Here is a 21,653-nt window from a genome sequence, read left to right as displayed (position 1 = left end):
TTTCAGTTGATAAGCATTCTTAAACAGCCCCAAAACACACTTAATTAATGAAAAATCATAAAAAGGGGAGCGATCCAAGAGAGTTTCAGTGGCCTCCCGAAAACCCTAATTTTTGGGGCACCCTTCCACATCTATAAATAGACAAGCTGCCCCCATTCAGCCTCATTCTGTATGTGCAGGTTTCACACTCTCCAGTGCAGATTGCAGCCATCAGTCTACCTCCATGTGGCTATTCAGTCTTCACGATTGTTGCTACCTCTCCCTTAAGCCTTGCAGTGCCCTGGTGCCTTCTTCAAGCTGTCGCTCACTATTTGGTGCCATCTCCTAGGCTGCATTTGGCCTCCAGCTGCCATCGCGAGCATCTTCAACATCATGTGACATCCTACAGCCTACGTTTGTGTCCTTCTGGAGCCGCCTGGTGTCATCTCACCCCTCTACAACTGTCGCCTTTGTCTCTCACAACCCTTGATGTCAGTGTTTTGCAGTTTCCTCTCTCTTCATACTCCGATTGGCGGTCACAGACTTGGGATCCGTCTCCGATGGATGTCACACTCCGAGATTGCTCTGCCCTTGAGTGTGTAGAAAAACTGAATCAAGCTAAGAAGTGTAGAATGTGTCAGCCTTTTGCTGGAGAAGCATACTTCCTTTTTATATTTCCACTCATTCTCAAACTTTTGTTTGAAGTAGGGCGATCGAGCCAACAGGATAGCTCGGTGTGCCTCAATAGGTTGGCCTTCAACATAGAATGTGATATCTGGATCAAAATCACTAAAAGTGTCACCAAAAGGTGCATTATGCTAATATGACCTGATCATTGCCACCTCCTTCATCCCTGGCCTTAGTTGACAAGCCCTCAAGGCATCTGAAGTTTGATACAGAACTAAGGAAAAGCTCCCGCAGAGACTTTGGCAAGGGCTCCAGGGGAGGCGGCCTGGCTTCAAAGGCTTTAAGCAGCTTACGGACACTCAAGTTCAAAGCAGCATAATGGCATCGATTGCCATCGAAAGTATTTTCACTACAGATGGCGCCGCTCTCCATGAGCATGCGGGCAGCATCTAAATGGCCCGCAAGGCAGGCATAATACAAGGCAACCGAGTCCCAAGCATCTCTTACATTGACATTCACACCCTGCTCAAGCAATACATGGAGTCTTTCGACGTCGCCGGCTCTGGCAGCCTCATAAATGTCTCCAGAAGGCACTTCCTTCCTAGGAAGAGGAGGCTCCTCCGGCTCATCAGCGTAATAGAGGTTGTCGAGGTCCTCATCGACGATGGGGACGCGACACGGCTGGGGCTGGCTGTCGATTGGGGGTATCAAAAGCTGCTGTACCAAAGGCCTCCGATCATCAACAGTCGCTTTGCCAGACTAGCACGAGGGCAATGCTTGAGCTCCAGACATGGCTGTACTGGCAAGTATTGCCTCCCTCCTTGGAGGTTGGCACCGCGCTCCACATTCGCACCATCGATAATTGCAGGCCTGTGTGCAGTGTACGCAGTCGGATTATATAGTGGCTCAGAAAATGAGGCCTGATTCTTAGATCCTCTCGTAAAGCCCATCGGTGTTCCATGTACTTTCCCTTCTTCATGATACTCCTTTTCATTCCTTTTTCCCTTGCTTGCTATGATTGTCATTATTACTAGCTTGCCTATTGCCAGCCTTGCTTAAAGTCGCATTTTTGTGAGCCAAAAGGGAAGCACAATGCAACAACAAACAATAGTGGAAGAGGAGGAGAAGAGGAGAAAGAGAAGGGAATAAGAGTGAGAGAATGAGAAGGAGAGGAGGAGAAGAAGAAGGGTGAGAGAGAAGAGAGAGGAGAAGGAGAAGAGAAGGAAGAGAAGGGAAGAAGAGTGAGAGTTTTTGGCTAGCTACCTACCATGGCCCCCAAGCACAAAGAAGGAGTGAAGACCGCAGGAGCTACCCTAGTTGCTCAAGGGACAAGTACAGATGGAATTCATGGTGCAGTTGGAGCTGTTGCAATTGCGGCCGTTAATGGAGCACCGGGTATAGCCAACATGCGAATTGGTGCAACTCCAGACCCCGTCTTACGGAACCAGGTTCTCCTTGGCTTAGAGAAGAACTATTGATTTCATTCCACCACATGAAATGATAAGGGTTTCATAATATGTCACATAAAATGATAGACTTTCACTTAGTTTAGTGCATGATTTGTTAACTATAATTCATTGTTTACTTCCGTGATTAAAATAAATACATAAAATGTTAGTTTCCATTCATAGGATGCAACCGCTTAGAAGCATAGAGAACTTTTCATCTATCTTGCATTCCACGCGGAAGATAGGTCTTAATCTTGCTCAAATAGGTTGTCTTATCATATGATAGCCAATGTTTATGCTTGGGGACCACATGAAATATTAGGGAAAATTTGCAATTAGGGCACTATTAGGTTCTTAAACTTTCATGGATCGCTTACAAGGAAAGATTATTATGCATTATATGGTTATCTTTTACCTATGTTAGATCATAGAGGTGATAAGCGATTTGAGTTTAAACTCTTATATACTCAAGACCCTGCACTTTAGCAACAAGTACTTATTGCCAGATATGAAGAGAGTTAAAGATTATTTAGGCTATACTAATATATTAAACGCACCATGTGCATGCGATATAAGTTTGATTAGGAAATTCTGCATAGCATCGCACTAAGAGAGGATGGAAAGAATGTATGACAAAGTCTTGCAATATATTGTGTTTTGAAGATTACCAAGTATGTTAAAAGACGTGCAAAGAATCCAGGGTTCACAACTTGGAGCCCTAGAATAAAACCCAGGGGAAAGAGAGATTCAAAAGAAGTAAACACAAGTGTTGTGAGTCGTTCTTAATGATCTTGTCTTGGATTATTAGAAGTGGATACCCTCCTAGTTTAAGCTAGGATAGTAACCTGACTCCAAATGGAATGTTGATCAATGCTTATGCTTGGTTGTCTTGAAAAGGATATTTCTAACTGAATTTGGCTGGTTGCCTTGGTAAGAGGAGATCCTACTAAGGACAAGTGGTTTATAAGCAAAGTGATTGCTTGATATAGAAAATGATATTTTCTTGATTGGAAATGAAAGGGATGTTTTTCCTTAGTAATTGTTTGTAAGCTGGGTGCTTCAACTGTGATTGATTCCCTAAAGGAAAAATTAAGGAAGGATGGCGCCAGCTATCCCCCCGCGAGCTGCCAAACCCTAACCAAGGGGTTTATGAATCCGCTCCCAACACCATATTGGGGAATATAGGAATTTCCCATAAGTTTGGGACGCATGGTCAAATCTTTGGATTTTTCATAACTTGAATGCTATAACTCCAAATTGAGCGCTTTGTAGCTCAATAGATTCCATTGTTCAAGCGCTTTCCAAAGATAGGTCACATCATATGGTTTTGAGAAACTTATGGGCATGTTATCTAGGTGCCACCTTTTCAGTATTCAAAAAATGGGAATTGGGAGATTCCCAAACTCACTAATATTGTGTTTCCCAGAATGTGGACCGAACCCACCACAAGAGGTCTCTCCGTGGAAATTACTTGGAGTAGAAGGACGCTTGGGTGCCAGTGGGAGCTCTAGCCATAAATCCCAATGCCTCCGAGACCTACACAAGTGTTCTACGTGACTCAAGATGGGATCTCGAGGCCTTGATACTAGTTACAAGGCGGAATCTTGGGAGGATAAACCTTCCGGTTTTATTGCCGGGAGACGGAAGGATTTTTCTGCAAAGGCAGAAAGGAATACTTAATTCTCCTTTATGGGTAGGAGATAAACATTAATCTGAAGATAAGTTAAGGAAGTGTTTGATCTTGTTTTATCTTGTTTTCATGTCAGTGCCCTAAATTACGTAAAGGAACCTATGATTATCAGGGTTAATTAATGAATCTGTTTTTATGTGTCAAACATAATGTAGTAGGTAATTAGATAACTAAAACAACCCCCGAGGGAAGCATGGTGGATGTGACCAATGGGTCTATCCTACGGAAGGGTGGGCTCAGTTAGCCAAGATCTTTCCTTAAAAGAAAATGTTAACGAGTAATGTCAGGGAAGGACGGGCAATGGCCTTAGAAAATGTTGGTTAGAATCCTGATTCATACCGTTTTACGGAACCAGAATGGGACTATGCCCTATGGGCAGAGAGGTCGAGCGATGTATCCCTCTCGTTTCCCATTCTCTTTGAACCAAGTGTACTGCTTGGGTCCAGTTGTATCTACGCAAAGTGGAGCAGCTGTAGATCGACGCTAGAAGGTTATTAGGAAGACTCGACTATTAGGAACCCGAAATTTAGGTCGATCCTAGTGGGAACGACCAGATAAGTTCCATTGCACGGCAAACTCAAGAGACCGTAGTTGCCAAATCCCGTGTCATTCCTTGGGAGTGTCAGGCGGCATGTTCTAGATCGATGGGCTGCTAAGACGTGTCCCACAATTTCAGGGGTGGGCACATTACAGCCAAGGAGATGGGGTGGGAACACGGGGAGCAGAAGATGGGAATCCCTACATAGGTGTAACCCAAGGAGAGTGTGAAGACGCACCATAAGTAGAGGATGGAAACCCCTATGTTTGAGTGGTCATGTGAGATGTGAAGCTCGGGATAGTGAGGGGGGGATTCCCATCATAGTTGACCCAGGAGTTATAGGTGTTCTCCTTTGCTAAAGGGTGAGAGGCATCGTGTTAAAGGGTGGCATTCCCCCTAACGAAGTACCATGGTGCAAAGAGGTAGAGAATGGGGTGGAGAAGGAAAAGGTGCTAGGAGTGGAGATGGAAGATCCAACCCCTAGGGTGTGTGATGCAGATGTGGAGTGTAATCTAAGGTTTTGGAAAGATGAGGAGAGGTAATCAAGGTATGATATAGAAGAGGGCAGGATGGGAGGGAAGTGAGAAGTGTGTGTGATATGCTTAAATGAAATAGAAGCTATAGATGTACCTGAATTCCATCTGCTTCATGAGCCCCCTCTATTGAACTTCACATATGCAAAGCCATCTGAATCCTATACCTCAAAAGAAGAAATAGGCAAGGGTTTTGATTCATGCAACAAAAAAGAATTGTACAAACCTGACATTGGACCTGGCCGAGATGATGAAGATGGATCAAGAGACGTTCTGAATGCTACATGTCCTCCATGATCTGAGAGGTGGCGAGCCTCACCTCTTAGACCTAGAACTGAGCTATGAGAAATAAGCCCTTTTGGTTTATTTCTTTTACCCCAAGGCATCCCACCCTAAACTAGCCAGTGCATTGGGCAAAGGGTGCGAGATGGCTGCCCAATGACCTACGTGATGGTTATCTTACCAAGGGAGCCCAAGTGATCATTTGAGAGAGGCCAAGGTATTGGACCAAGGGTGCTCGTCAATTTCCCAAGGTCCTACCAAGTCTTGCATAGGCGGATTGTTGACCTAAAAATACTTTAGCTTGAATTAAACAGTCCCAAAACATGCTTAATTAATGAAGCAAACCTATTTTCAACTATGATGGGTTGACTAGTAGCAGTATGGGTTTAGCCTTGCCGCTAACCCTACTGAAGGTTGCGAGTATCTTCCTCCCCTATTGGGAGTTGCTCAACTGAGGGGCAAGAGTCTGAGTCTTAGCATTTGGTGTTATGCCTCTTGCCTTTGATCAACACTTGTCAAAGTGGTCAACCTTTTGACAATGTTGACAATACCAAATTTTCTCATTCTGCTACTCTGATTTTAGAGATGATTGGAAGTTTCCTTGGATCTCATTAGATTGATTTTAATTTTGACTTTGAGTTTTTTTTTTAAAACCTGTCCCTTGCTACCCCTTCTGAGAAGAGGCAACAAGAGCTGCATCTGTAGAGGTCAAACTATGAAACTAATCAAACAGCCAAGCGTAACAGAGTAGCTGACACTCAAACTCATTGAAAGTGGACATAATGGGCTATGAGATCACGTGCTTTACAAAATGAAAGCATTTCCTCAGCAACTTGTTTATTAACAATGTGACCTAATCATCCGAGGACTTAGGAGCCCAGTATTGTAGACAACAATGGCCAGCTTGGATTCCAATGTCCTTCACATTCAAGCAGTGGGAAGCAAGCTAAAAGACCTAAAATCTACAAAAATGAGATTAGGGATAGTGGTGGCCTACATGCCAATTTATAAGAAGTTTGGGACACCCAAACTAGGGTTTTACATATGGCACACAATAACTCTCTAGGATTGTGTTTCTTTTTAAAATAAATTTCCTGACTAGTATTTTGCAAAGGTCCACATTGTTTCTATTGGGATATTTCAGGATGCAAGTCTTATCCACATCAAGGAGTCGCCTCCTGATGAGGTGACAATAGAGGCACATTTGTCATAGCTGAGTACATCAACTACTCCTTGGATTGTGGACAATGGAGCTACCCATTATATGACCCTTATCATGGATATTTTTATTTCTTAAGCCTTGGTAGCTGAGAATGTCCTAGTTGGGAATAACTCCTCGGTCATGATTCAAGCTCATGGTTGCCTCGGTTCTACCCCCATTGACCAAAGCCAAGATTGCTCTATGTTGAATGATATATACCATGTTTCTCAACTAGGGTGAACTTATTATCTCTTTAGTAGCTTTGTCCGTTAGGTCGAACAGTCTTCTTTATGGTGACTATAGTTGAGGTCCTTGACTATTAGACCGGGGTAGTGATTGCTCGTGGTGAGGCATAGCCCAGTGGCTTGTACCACATGAGATAGTTTCTTTCCGAGTGGATAGCCGAGGGCTCTAAGTTCCACTAGCTCCAAGCTTTAGATACTACATGAGAGCCTATGAGCATTGAGCGTCTTTGGCATTTTTGCTTGGGACATCCTAGATTCGACTTTCTTTATGAGTTGTTGTGTTGATAGTTGGTTGATAGCCTTCCCCATTTGAAGCTATTGTGAGATGTCTGTAAAGCTTGTCAACTTGGGAAGTAACACTATATCCCATTTCCTCAACAGGGGAACTCATTTGGCCATTGTTTGTTAAGATATTGAATCAGTCACACAATTCATGGATCTCAAAACTACCAGTTATCCAATATGTACCTAGAATACCTAGAAATAATCCGAAGTCCACATAGAGTTGAGGCATCTCTTAGATTGATTCATGTTGATCTTTGTGGGTTGGCATCCACTGTGGCCTTGAAGAGTGCATTGTATTTCTTTTTGATTGTGGATAATCATTCTTGTTATATGTGGGTGTACTTTCTTAGCTTGGGTGTTGCTGGTGTATAATCAGATTGGTCATCATGTAGGATGCATGAGGAGTGATAGTTGGGGCAAATTAAGCTCCTACAAGTTTTCAAAGTTTTTGTAGGAGCACGATATCCAATGCTAGTGTATCTCTACTAACTCCTCTTCACAGAATGGAGTTGTAGAGCATAGGAACCGAATTATCATGAACGTGGCATGCTCAATGCTATTTGTAGTAAAGCTCCTTGAGTGCCATTGGGTCGAGGCTATTAACACTTTGGTATATATCCTCAATTAGTGTCCTAAAACCAGCCTTTCTTTTGTGGACGAGTGGTAATTTCCTAATTACAACTTATTTATAGCAGTGACATTTATTACGAAACTAAGAAATGCAGATTAACTTACAATCTTGATAATGGACATCTTGTTGGCCCCAAAAATTGCATCCCTTTTGGTATTTATTTAACATAATTCAAGAAGAAGTTGATGTACAATGGAATTTCCCAATCCCCTTTCAGTATTCCCTCTCCCCTTACTGTCCAAAATGACCAGCAAGTCTTCAATCTAATTTGCCCCTTCATTTGGGTTGTTAATTAGCCTTTGCCCTCTTTGATGGAGATGGAAAATGCCCCAAATTCATTGATTTGTTGGTCCCTCCATTTGAATTTGACTAAAAACAGGTTCAGCTTTGTTGAATCCAAGTCTTGGAGCTTTCAATTTCTAGCACGCTTTCTGAGGCTATTGCTAAACCCTAATTTTTGCTACATATTAGGGTTTATAGTAGAGGAGTCTTAAATCTCTCAGCCTCTGTTGATCTCATTGGCTAGGCAACTTCCATTTCCAAGTGTCTGTGCCATCTTCAACCATCAAATTAGCATTAGGTACCATTAAACGCCACTTCTCTAGTGTCATTAACTGACACTTATGGCCAAATGAATGACCTAGGCCAACAACTGGCACCAAATACCACCAAGTACCTGTGTGGCATAACTTTGGGGTGGGATGCCTTCAGGCAAAAACACATAAAAACTAAAAACACTCAAACCTTTGGGTTGGTCTTTCTTTCTAACTTAGTTTTTAGACCTGAGAGAGGGTATTAAGCTAAAATAAGCATTATATGTTGAATTAGTCTCTTAAACAGTCCCAAAAATACTTAATTAATCAAAACCCTAAAATGATACATGGTTCAAGAGAGTTTTAAAACTGTGTGCTACGAGGTTCCGAAACTTTCTGTAAATAGGCGTGCTTCCCTCCATTCAGCCCAATCTCACTTTTTTAGTTTGAGGTCCTCTAGCTTTGCAAACATCTTGCTTTCAGAGGACATCTCATTGAAGCAGCCATTGTTGTCTACATCCATTAGGCACTTGCTTCCACCCTCCATCATGCAGTCTATGTTGGGTTTGTTGATCAACCACATTGTGTACAACTGGTGACTTCCTGGACTAGTGTGTTTGTGATCTATGGTTGTTGTACGAACTGCCGCATCATCATACCTGAATTTTTGCTATCGTTAGCTTGGCATGTCATTATCAGCTTGTTGCATTTGTATTTTTATTTCTCCTTTGCCTATTTGACACTAACCAAGCACTACACAACACTGTTATGTTTGCAGCTGCACAACATCTGGAGGCTCTCTTGTTGCATTTTGAGGATCCGTTAGTTTTACGATGTCAAAAATAACAAGTATGCTTGATACCATGTCAAAATAAGTGACCTTGTAGAGAGACAATAGGGTTTACGGTGGGAAGTAATATAGTGAGTACAGAAAAAATTGAAAGAGAAGAGAAACTTAGAAACAAAAGAACACTGAGAGAGTAATACATGGTTTACGGCGGGGAGTAATACATTCATACAAGATTTTTGAGGAATCATTACAAAGTGCATTAGAATGTGTGCTATTCTACTAATCAATATATAGATCATTGTAGCATAATACTAGGACAACATAACCTATAAATTAATATGCGAAGTAGATTCTTTAAAGAGGAGGATACAAATTTCCGTCTTGAAGCTCATGTTTAGAGAAGCATTAGAAAAACTACTAGTAGTAATTATACACTATAGAGTCAATCCATAGAGAGGGAAATCTCAAGTAAAGCATGCATGAAACCAAAATCGAAGTCTAGGTTACCCATCTCATACAAAGGTCAAGTGTGTGGAAAATGGATTAATCTTTGGTGAAAGAGAGTAGCAACTTACTCACTCTAATAAATAATACTTTCTTCAATGTGTAACTAGATGAGCTAGAGCATGTGCACACATACACACACACACAGGGGCGGGGATAAGGGACGAGAACCTCTTATAATTAACTATCTACATCACTAAAAGGAATGAAGGAAACACCAATGATATCTAAGATAAGAAATACATGTGAATTTTTTTCAAATGTCACGTGCTACCATCAAAATGAGCATTGGTAAAAGCTTGAATCTCTGTGCATTAAACATGTGTTTAAAAATAGGTTTGACAAGTTATCAAATATCTATTTTGATACACATGGAAAAACTTAATGCTAAATATATCGATGTTGTCATGTGGCTTTGAAGGTAGAAATTAAAATACCAATATGAATTGATTGAACTGATCAGATAGGAGATACTTAATGAGGCCCAATATACATGTAAGTGGGAAAAGAGGAGAGAGATTAGGAGCAGAGTCACTAGGTTCCATTTGACAGGTTTTGTCAATGGATTTGGCCAATTTTCTCCCTTTTTCACTCTTGTCTTTGGCTAAGAACATCTCACTATGAAGTACACATTGGTAAAAATAATCTAGATCATGACCCGATAGGTCTTCTATAGCTAACGCTTTCTAGGTCTCCTTATTCAAGCTTTGTGCATATAAAGAATGCAACATTTTTCCATTGGGTTGGGCATGTTGGGACATTCATTCTTTCAAGAGTTTAAATTGAGTTGTATAGCTCTCAACTATGGCAGTATCTTGTTTTAGCCTACATAGTCATTCTAGTGCAAGATTAGATGCAATCGTCTTTTCTAAAGCATGAGTCCATCGTGACTAAGGTACTATAGACTATTGAGAACCATGTTAAATTGTTTGATGGTTGAAATGTTTCCAATTACATAAAGGTATATACAAAAAGCTCAATTTCTTTTGTATCCTTGCTCACAAGATAAGTTTGTATTTATGCGACTTGGAGTCCGTGAGTGGAAGCGGCATATAAATGAGATTTATGAAAAAGGGATTGCATGGTACCAATTTAAGAAATCTCTAAAGGAAGAGGACTTCATAAAATATGCATGCATGGTTACTTGTAGAACATTCATGAAGTGGGTTGTGAAATAAAGATATAGAGCTTTTGCGCAAGTTTAAGTGTAGGTATGACTAGTTGGATAATAGAGAGTAGCAGGCTTTCGAATCTAAAAAGATATAAATATTTTTGCAATCAACCAATCTTTCATTTCAATTTAGCCTTGAAGAGATCCTAGAAAATGAAAGTACTAAATAGGGATTAAAAGTTGAATGGTAGGATATTAAAGATATTATCCTTCTATGCTTGTCAGGAGGTAGAGAAGAAGAGCTAGGATGCATAATGCACCTAGCCTTTAGCCGCAAGTGAGGAGATTTCTAGGAGCTTGTATGTGTTATCTTATCAGGTTTTAGAAGTGAGGAGATTTCTAGGAGCCTATATGTTTTGTCTTATCTAGACACCTCATTTTCACATATTATAGATGCTCCTATCAGTTATGAAGAAAACAGTAAAAATTCTAGCAGAATGGGATATACATGAAGGCTACGAGAAAATTGAAGAAACTATTTAGGACTAGACCTACTATGCAAGTGAAAGAACCATTATCATTTTGATATAAGCCCTATAGGCATTAGGTCGGCTACTGTTGGTGAAAAGGATTATGATGAGAGAAATAACTATGCAATCAGATTTGGGGAAAATGTATTGAGTTAGAGACAAAGAATATATCCACAAATTAGGAGAGATTTGTGGGGAGTGGTTACAAATCTTAAATGCCACAATGAGTATTTTATTGGAGCAATAGAAAATGTGGAGATAGACTATTTCCCTCTTCTTGGGATGATTGTAAGTTGTTCTACTCCTAACATTGCCATGTTGTAGTGGATTGCATATATAAAATCTATGAATCTTGAATTTTGACATGCTAAAGGAAAGGATGACCTAGTGGTATATATAAAACGCGAGCCCCTACACATACCTACGATACAAAAATAATTTACTATAAAGTTTTCTTGAATACAATGATACATGCCTCAATCAGTGAGACAAGAACTTGGAACAATACCAAGTGCATGTCTTAATGAGCTAAAGCGAGCTTCACTAAGAGCTTTTGTGAAGATGTCTGCAACCATTTGATCACTGGGACAATGCTCCACCATAATGGAACCTTTCTTGACTTCATGTCGAACATAATGATAATGAATAGCAATATGCTTTGATTTACTATGTTGTATATAGTCTTTGGTAAGACTAATAGCACTTTGGTTATCGCATCGAAGAGGCGTACTAGATGATGAAGGATGTCCCAAATCTGCAAGTAGTTGTCGAAGCCAAACTAGCTCGTGAGCTGCTAATGATGTAGCAACATATTCGACTTTAGTTGTAGAAACCGCAACACATCGTTGTTTCTTGCTGGACCAAGAAACCAAACATCCATTTACAAAGAAACAATTCCCACTTGTAGATCGCATGGATAAGTGTGAACTTGCCCAATCAGCATCTGTATATCCAATAAGGTCAAGAGAAGTTGAAGAAGATAAAGAAGAATCCTCTCGACGATGATAAATAAGACCAAATTCCTTAGTACCCTTGAGGTACTTAAGAATACGTTTTGCAGCACTCCAATGAATAGTGGAAGGGGAAGAAAGATATTGTCCCAAAAAGTTAGCTGCAAATAAAATATCTGGTCTTGTGTTTAAACCAATAAATTGAAGACAACCAACAAGATTAGCAAAAGGTTGATGAATGGCTGATTCTTCATCGCGTGTTGTAGATGTACCCTTGGTAGAGCTTGAAATAATGGGAGTGTTGGCAGAGTGTCCATTTGTCAATCCAAAATTCTTAACAATATCATTAATAAACTTTGTCTGGCGAAGAAGAAGAATGCCTTGTTGTCGGTGTCGTTGAACTTGAATACCCAAACAAGAATGTATCTCACCAAGATCCACCATTTCAAATGCAGTCGATAAAAGCTTCTTCATAGCATCCAAGAAAGCAATATTATTTGACACAAGAATAGTATCATCAACATATAGAGCAAGAATAATAAAATATTTGACATCCCTTTTGATGTAAAGATTTGGGTCAGCAAAACATGCAACAAATTCTTTAGATGTGAGGAACTGATCAATCTTAATATACCAAGCACGAGAGGCTTGCTTCAATCCATATAATGCACGATGAAGCTGGCATATAAGATGCTCCTTTCCTGCAATCATAAAACCTTCAGGTTGCTCCATATAGATTTCTTCTTCAAGATCTCCATTGAGAAAAGCCATTTTAACATCCATTTGGTGAATTTCTAGATCAAATAGTGTTGCAAAAGCCAAAATCATACGAACAGTTGTGGAGCACACAACAGGAGAAAATGTTTCTTGATAATCTACTCCTGCAATCTGTGAGTAACCTTTTGCAACAAGTCGTGCTTTGAACTTATCAAACGAGCCATCAGCTTTGGTCTTGGTTTTAAAAACCCATTTACATTTGATAGGAACACGATTTGGGGGGAGTTCAGTAAGAATCCATGTACCTTTGGAGATTAAAGAACCGTACTCAGCTTGCATAGCTTCTTGCCATTGATCCCTTTGAGACGAATTGATAGCTTCCATATACGATATTGGATCCTCTTGGACAGACATAGCATCATCAAAGACATCATATTCAATAGAATATAATCCATGCTCTATCTCAATAGGAAGATCGACATAGATCTCCAAATTTTCATCAATCTTCTTTGGAGGTGAAGGAGGTTTATGATCATCAGAATTAGTAGAATCACAAAGCAAGTAAGGAAATGCACTAAGCAAAGACTGTGTATCATCTGAAACATCTGACGACCATGTGCCACCCATAGTCTTCTCATCAAATATAGCATCACGACTAATGATAACCTTTTGAGAAGAAGGATCATAAAATTTGTAACCTTTGGAATGATCTGAATAACCAAGAAAAATAACCTTTAAACCTGGAGGATCCAACTTATGTTGAGTGTCCTTGGGCACATGAATATAAGCAATGCAGCCAAATGTGCGAAAGTGAGAGACTGAAGGTGTCTTCCCTGTCCAAATTGTTATAGGAATTTTACCAGCAGGTGCAGTCGTTGGAAGATGATTTTGAATAAAAACAGCTGTTATAAGTGCTTCAGTCCAAAACTTTCGAGACAAACCAGAGTGTATAAGCATGCAACATATAGCATTAAGAATCGTGCGATTTTTGCGCTCAGCAACACCATTTTGCTGAGGAGAATAAGGAACTGTAAACTCATGATGAATACCTTGATCCTTACAGAAGTCATCAAATAGTTTGGATATATATTCACCGCCATTGTCATTGCGAAGTGTCTTTGTAGAGAATCCAGTTTGAAGCTCCACACTTATCTTGTATTGTTTAAATATAGGTAAAGCCTCATACTTATGTCGAAGAAGATAGACATGTGTGTACCGTGAGAAATCATCAATGAAAGTTATAAAATATCGATATTGAGACTTTGAGGCAGGAAAAGGACCGCAAATATCGGTATGAACCAAATCCAAGAGAGCATAGGAATGTGACGAAGTAGAAGTGTGGAAAGGCGAACGATGGTTTTTTCCAAGTGCACAGTACTCACATATTCCCATACGTGGATGAGATTTAAGATCCATACCTTGCACAAGACCATGACGATAAAGATCAAGAATTTTGGCAAAATCAGAGTGTGCAAATCGTTGATGCCATAATTTGCAATCAGCATCTCCAGGGATAGTAACAACATTTGCAACTGTATCATTCAATGATAGCTCAAATAGATTACCATGTCGAGGAGCCACTGCTATAGTATGCCCGTCTTTCTCTATACGACATTGATTATGATCAAAGCCAACAAACAAACCAAGATCAACTAGACGAGCAACAGAAAGAAGATTTCTTTGCAAATCTGGAACATGAAGAACTCCTCTTAATATTCTAGTGGATGAAACAGTCCCCAGATATAATTCACCCACTCCTTTGACTTGACAAGTCGTATCATCCGCAAGGTAAACAAACTTCTTGACAGGAAGAGAATGATAATTGTGAAGCCACTGCGATTGGTATGTCATGTTTCTAGTGGCACCTGAATCAACAATGAGTTCATGAAGTACCTTTTCTGGAGAGATATCATAATGGACGAAATTGAGCTCCTGATGAGTATGATCATCATCAGTTGTAGTTTGTTGAACAATATAAGCTCAAGAACGTTCTTCATCATATCTGCGTTTATAACAACGATGAGATGGATGATCTGTATGTGCACAATAATCACAAGGAGGAAAACTTTTGGACGAGCGAGGTTGCTTTGTAGTAACTCCATGCTCCTCATCATATTGACGTGCCCAGCAATCAGAAGCCACATGACCTTTCTTATCACAGTAAGAATAATGTTTGTTAGGATAAGCAAGACGAGAAGATTTACTACCTGGATTAGGGTGCCCACCCTGCTAAAAACGTGAAGCAGGACGCTTGCGAGCAACAAAAGCAGCATCAAAATCCCTTTATTCACGAGTGACCAAAACAGCATCGGATTTTTCCAAATGATGCTCATGACGTTTAGAATATTCAATAAGAGATATACATGCTTTGTCAAAGTGGATATCATCCTTGTTAGACAAAATAGTGATGATATTGTCATATAAAGGATCTTTGATGGTATGAAGAAGTTGAGTAACAATCTGATTTTTAGCAACAGGAGCGCCGGCAGCACCAAGGTGATTGATAATGTCTTTAAAAGCCTTGATATGAGAGTGCATAGAAGTACCAACCTTATATTGAAGATTCTTCAAACAAGTTTGGAGATATAAAATTTCGGTGACCGATTTCTTCTCAAACGTTGAGATAAGATACTCCCAAATAGCATGAGAGGTTTCCAGATGAAAGACATCCAACATAAGTGAGTCAGGAAGTGCAGACAATATATAACGACGAGCTGCTTTGTCACGACGAATCCAATCAGTATGATCAATTTTCCATTGTTCAAATAATGGACCATCAGTAATCACAGAATTGTTATTCATCACAAGACAGGTCGCCCAAAACAATATCGAATAATTCGTCACCTTCAAGAATTAGCATCATCTTTGCTTTCCACCCAGGAAATCCTTGTCCTTGGAAGAAGGGAACTGAATGTTGGCCAGATAGATATCCGTTAACAATTACGCAATTGGCTATGCCTCTATGTCGAGAGAAAACAAATAAGATGAGATCGCAGAATCTGCAAACCATGATCAAGACGAGCGTAGTTGAGACGCATGACAATCAAAATAGGGATATGCACGTAAGAACGACGAAAATTATTGAGTGACTAAAAAGAAAGCCCGAAATAGAGAGGCGTAACGTGCAAGACGAGATGACGCATATAAGAAAAGTACTATTTCGGTTGAGCAAAGAACGTGAACGATAATAAAACATCGCTAAAAATAACAAGATGTTTGCTTGTCGTAATCAACATCATTAACGAAGACGAGCGATTAATAAACTGTAATTGGGGATTAAGGAACTAAAATTAGAAATACAGTTTTAAATAAAGAATCGCAGATTCGAGCAGAATTGCTGTCTTGAATCCTGAACTATCATAACTTTTGATCCAGAACTCCGATTGACAAGTGGTTTTTAAAGACAAAATTAACTAATACTTCTAATTTGAACAAGTTCATGTATCAAATCATCACTTGTGCAAAGAATTCAATCAAGTATAAACAATGAAACAACTTATCTTCCTTGTTGTTGCTACGCATCCATAGCTCTGATACCATGTTGAGAGAGAGAGAGAGATACACAAGACATGCTCCCAAAGAATGATTCATATTGATGTAGAGTTAGTATATATAGGTGAGACCCAAGTCAAGTGAGAGATGATATATATAGTTGTAACAGACTCATCATGCAGATCCAAATATCCACAAAGGTCACCTATATAGATAAAAATTGATGTTAACATAATCAATATAAATCAAGCAAAGCACGATAATATAAATCTTTAAAAAATGATCTTACTTAAAACACATATCTTATGTACCCTTATAAGTGATTTGTCAACGAATTTAGTAGGTGGATGCTCCAAGTATGAAGTATCCTACAGTCCCATGTCAATCTCGTGACACAACTCTGCATACACTGGAAGGTTGATAGACATGTCACCATAAAAGGATGAGTTGACCTCATTCTCAGACTCCTATATTTCCATCATTGTTACCTGATTCTAGCTCCTCTACATGCTCCAAGCTTTCGGCGGCCTCCACCTCTTGCAATATCAACCCATCTATTTGCATACTATCCTCATCTACGATGGGAATATTGCTTTGATCATATACTCCTGCACTTCGGGGAGCTGAAGATACAACATACGACCATCGAGGTTGTTGGGGATTTGGATAGAAAATTACTTGTTTAAAATCACGTACAAGAGAGATTTAGCTTTTGTGACATGTACCATGTTGTAATAAAATTTCAAAAAAATATGAGTTCATGCACTTGTTCACAATGGGCCCGTAACATAAACGTGCTGTACAAATCCGTCCATCTTTTTCTGGAATCGATTTCGAGAAATCCAAATGGACCTTGTCAAACTGTTGCCCCAACTCCTTCAAGTACCACTTTTAACCACTGCACATCGAATAGGATCATGGAGTCAAAGCTATGGTAATCCACCACGATAATACTTTGCAAGTTCCCAAAATACTCTATCTCATCTATAATGGTGTTTGGATCCGTTTCTCATTGTCGGCTTTCTTTCAAACTTTACCATCATACCACAATTTGTTGTGGAGCGTATTTTGTTGATACGCTCCACGTGGAAATGCCATCTGCGCGACCATGTCGCATTGTATATTTTGTATTATACATTGAAACGACCAATTAGTTGTCACATATAAAATCTAGATAAGACAAACCCTAAATGCGTCATCATCTTTAGACTACATCCCCTCGAGAATTACCACTCCTTAGTTAAGACCTCCGCCTCTTGGTGAGACACTGCGGTCAAAGCTCCATGCAACCATCGCGTTGACATAAACCAAGGTATCTCCTCCATGCCCTTGGGATATTGAATCGGTCCATGGCGTGTACTACGTCGCAATTTAGATTTCACTTCTTCCCAATCTTTCTTGGCTTGCTCGTACCTAGCGAGCCATATCTCCATGGAGGCATATTGCAACATACAAAAATGATTCACTTTCTCCTCCATTGCAACATCTATTCTTTTTTCCACCACTTCTCTGGTCACTCTATCACTTCAAACTACGTGTAAAATGATGTAGTAAACAAAAAGATACAATTTCAGTCTTTCTCTCTCCTTTTTCTTCCTTATTCATACGTACGAGAGCGAGAGGGATGGTTAATTCAATGGAACAATGATGAATGATGGTTTGGGAGCATAATGGCATGTAGATTGCATGATTTGGATTCGTGTGAGCAGTTCCATTTTCTCAAAATACGAGACATATGTATGCGAATTTTTGGGAAAGCGACTCTTATTTAATTTTTATGATGAATCTTTTGTGCATATGATGGAAAGATGGTTGTAAAAGATTGAAATATGTTGCTAGTGCTTGCACTTTTAGAAATTTATTCATTTTTCTTCACGTACATTAAAAATAATAAAATCGTAAAACTCAAAACATGGGATTTTGATGAAAAATGGGCTTGTTTTTTAATTTTGAGAAGCAAATGTTGTTCACATGGCATGAAAATGAGTATGCTGATAGATTACACTTCACATAAGCTATACAAATCAAAAAACTTAGAAAAATAAATAACTTATATTGAAATAAATGAAAATTTTCATGGAAAATAGTCAAATGAAGTGAAAATTTAAGGAAAAATAGTTTTTACATGTTAAAAAATACAAAAATTTGGGAGAATGGTTATAATTATGTATGAAGGTAAAGTATGAAGATTTGCCTCAGTTTTCCTTTATTCATATATTAAAGTGAATATTTAGGGCTTGTTTTTATGAAAAATTTTCATGAAATGTCCCTACATTGTACAAGCAATCTAAATATAAACGATAGGGGTGTGGGGCTGAAATGAAAAGATATTTGATTAAGTTTACGATTTCTTTGCATATGTTAGCATATAGGCCATGGTTTATAATAAGTTTTAAGAGGTTTATTAGTAGCAGAGTTTAGCTAGTGTGCTATTCCTTAGCAACACAACACAACACTAGTAGAAAGAAATCATGAAAAGATTGTTTGTGCACTTTATGTGTTGGTTGGTTTTTAGTTAAGTTGTTTGAGCACAGAGTGCCATACACTTTGCATATGCAATCTAAATATGGTATTAGAAGAAAAATTATTGGATGCATTGCAATTGTATGTCTAGGTGATGACCAACGTTTAGAGTGTAAGATTCCCCTTTGTTGTAGGCTAGTATGATATCTTGGGAAAATGATTAAATGAGGAATATATACAGACTCCTGGATTGTTACGTTTATACTATGAGAGGACTCTGCTACACTCGTGGTTTTATGTGTAAGATAGCACAACCTAGGGCCAATCCGCAGGGTGTAGGAAAGCCATAAGAGCTACAACATTCTGTTGGGGGGAGCTCTTTGTGTATGTGAATCAAGGTGTTCATCACCTGTATGTTTGGATATTCCCTCTACAGTGTTAGGAAGGGGCAATATCATTGGGCTATAAATTGACACAAACACATGATTTATTTACAGCAGTATGTAGCCTCTAGATGCTCCTAGCTTGTGAGGGTGGTTTGGTGAGCGTAGGAGGCCCGTTGGCTAGAGCCCTCTGGCAAGAGCCCTAGAGCCAGTTTTAGGTCCATTTTGGGTTCCAACACCCTTACTCTAAGGGTTCAAGAAACCCCCTTCCTTGGCTTTAGCCTTTAAGAAATGCCACTAATTTGCACTTGAAAGTAGCCCTCAATGATTGCAATCCTTCTTCTTCTTTCACAATGAAAACCTTTAAAATGGATTTGAGTATATTAATGAGCACAATGGGGGAAATATACCTCTTTCTTGAAATTGAACTCCACACCCTTTGCAAGCATTCAATCTCCAAGCCTTGAGCCTCTTAGACAATAACAACCCCAATGCTTGGGTTTCCAAACCTTGAACTATAGTGCATACTGTTGTTTGAATCCACCGTTGGTAGCCACTCTAAAATATGCACTAACACCTCATACACCAACCAACCTTCAACCCATGCTACCTTTTGGCGGAGCTCATTGTCCCATAAAGCCTTTCAGGGTTTTCATGAAGCGCTCCAAGAAGAACATCCATCGTATATGGACACGTCTAGCAATCTCCAATTCATCTACAAGATGCACCATAAGGTGGGTTTGTATCGTGAGCATACTGGTGGGTAGGTATTTCTCAAAGAAATAGACCGTCTGCACTACTCCCCGCCTTGCGGATTCAATAGAGGATGTCTTGATATCCTTCTATGAGATCCATTGTACTAAATTTGATAACTTGTAAATCACCCCGCGTATTTCTGGTGTAAGACATCCTATGATCATGGTTGGTAGTACAAACTGCCACAAATGAAGAAGCATTATGAACAATGACTACACTCCAAATAGCAAAATATGTAGGCTACTTACAATCCATTCGTAGTACAAACCTGACATATCTTATGCCAATCATGGGATTTTAGCCCTGATAATTGGTTATCTTTAGAGATTGCGGACCTGAGAGAATGCATCATACCCGTCAGAGACTTGATAATTTTCTTCACAAGGTGCTCTTCTTTAAGTGGACAAAACCCAAGGAGCGCAAGGTAGTTGCAAGCAACCTTCAATACTCGACTGCGGCCAAAACGCCTCCATCTTGCCTACCTCCTTCAAATCCATTCGTGCCCTTGCAGTGTCTCTCTTTCTTGTGATGCGGTCCCATAGTAACTTGCCCACATTCTTGAAAATATGTATGGGATCTAATAACTAGTTGATTTGTAAGTGGGTCCAATATGGCAACTCATAGAAAAATGAGAACCGTCGCATTCCATTTGAATGTGACTCCGTGTGGACCATTTTTTACCCATACCAGATTTGGGTATTCATTCGTGCTGGAGGTCATCTAAGAAAACCTTTCCTCAGTTCATGACCCTCTGGCAAGAAAGTGGCATGTCCTTGATATACCATCTTCTTCTTAGTTTGTGACCTTTGGGAGTCTAACTGTGGCCCACACAATGGATATGCATGATAACCTGAGGCCTGAGGGGTTCACTATAGATGTTGTATGGTATCACGTGAGTGTAAGAGAGGGGGGTTTTTTGAAGGGGAAACTTAAGCGTATACATTAGAGGTAGACCCCTCTTGATTTCCTATATTGAACTTAAATTTAAGGAGGGAATAGAGGGAAAAAAAAAGGGGGGTGTGCATTTCATCACCTGTGTCTATAGATTGGTTTCTCCATGGCATACAAGAGACCTTGACAAGTAAAGTTAAAACCCTTAACCCTCACATAGTAGGGTTATTGAACCTAAGGTTTCTAACCAAAAAACACATTAGCAAACACTGAATAAGCATGGACTGTTGTTTCTCTCCCGCCGCAACTTTGGATCATCGTCCTTTGTAGCTCCAAGTTCTTTTCCTTCATTTTTCAGCTTCAGCGTGAGCACTTTAGACTTGTAAAAAGAGAAGGCCTCACTTCTTGTGTCACTGATCGGCAATTGTTTTCACTAGTAAGTAGAATCCAAGTGCCACTACATAAATCACTTTGTGATATGACCATTTTGATACTTTTAATTGCTTAGGATAATTCCAACTTTTAAAAAGAAAGTTAGTATATATTCTATGAAGACTTACATTTAAGAAAGGGGATACATAAAAAGTCATACATATATATATCTTATAAGCTTAAATAGGGGGATATATTAGTCTTACAAGCTTCATAAATAGGGATTTTTTTAGAAGTCCTTGCACACAGGTGACATGTCTTCTTTACTATGAGTGAACCCCCCATGTCCTGAGGTACCCAGACCTATCCCAATACCTCTATCCAGTGAATACAAACTTCAACGAGCTATGATAGATATTACCAACGAGAACGGAAGCCTACTTACTTGAGCACTCTCCAAATCCTGGAAAGTGATGCATGATCCACATGAGAATGGCTCGAATATTGGCGGACTGTCGACCATCGCACTTGCTCACATATTCCACAGCGATCCCCTCCTCCCACAAAATCTTAAGCTCATCGACTAATGGACACTCGAATGGACAAAGATACACATCCATATTCTAATTGACTTTGTAGCAGCCAAGAATGAGCAAGCTAAGGATAAGGCATCCTTTCTTTGTAGAAAGCCATAGAGGGATG

General features: G+C 39.6%; 1 pseudogene; it reads right to left on the bottom strand.

The window, feature by feature from the left end:
* Positions 1-515: 515 nt before the first annotated feature.
* Positions 516-21,653, bottom strand: part of LOC148038270 (BTB/POZ domain-containing protein At2g04740-like) — a 58,153-nt pseudogene continuing 37,015 nt past the window's right edge.

Source organism: Lygodium microphyllum, chromosome 3 (assembly GCF_053477565.2).
Source record: "Lygodium microphyllum isolate KBCC chromosome 3, Lygodium_microphyllum_v1.1.10, whole genome shotgun sequence".
Lineage (NCBI taxonomy): Eukaryota > Viridiplantae > Streptophyta > Polypodiopsida > Schizaeales > Lygodiaceae > Lygodium > Lygodium microphyllum.
The sequence above is the reverse complement of the archived record's forward strand: the minus strand, read 5'-3'. Positions and strand labels throughout refer to the sequence as shown.